Here is a 425-nt window from a genome sequence, read left to right as displayed (position 1 = left end):
CCTAGTTTGTGCCAGTGGTAGGAAGAGGTCGCCAACTTTCTGCAGAGTCAATCACTACAAACCTCCAACCTTCATGTTGCCTTCAGYTGAAGAAYAGTGAACAGAGAGCTTCATGGAATGGGTTTCCATGGTGGAGCATCCAAAGCATCAATACAAAGCATCAGATGCAGTGGTGTAAAGTAGGCTGCTACTGGACTCTATGGAGTGATGAATCMCACTTCATCTGGCAATCTGATGGACGAGTCTGGGTTTGGCGATTGCCAGGTGAACKGTWCTTSTCTGACTGCATTGTGCCAAGTGTAAAGTTTAGTGGAGGGGAGATTATGGTGTGGGGTTGTTTTTCAGGAGCTGGGCTCGGCCCCTTAGTTCCAGTGAAAGGAACTCTGAATGCTTCAGCACACCAAGACATTTTGGGCAATTCCATG

The sequence above is a fragment of the Poecilia reticulata genome, linkage group LG7, assembly GCF_000633615.1.
Source record: "Poecilia reticulata strain Guanapo linkage group LG7, Guppy_female_1.0+MT, whole genome shotgun sequence".
NCBI classification, from domain to species: domain Eukaryota; kingdom Metazoa; phylum Chordata; class Actinopteri; order Cyprinodontiformes; family Poeciliidae; genus Poecilia; species Poecilia reticulata.
This window is presented reverse-complemented; position numbering follows the sequence as displayed.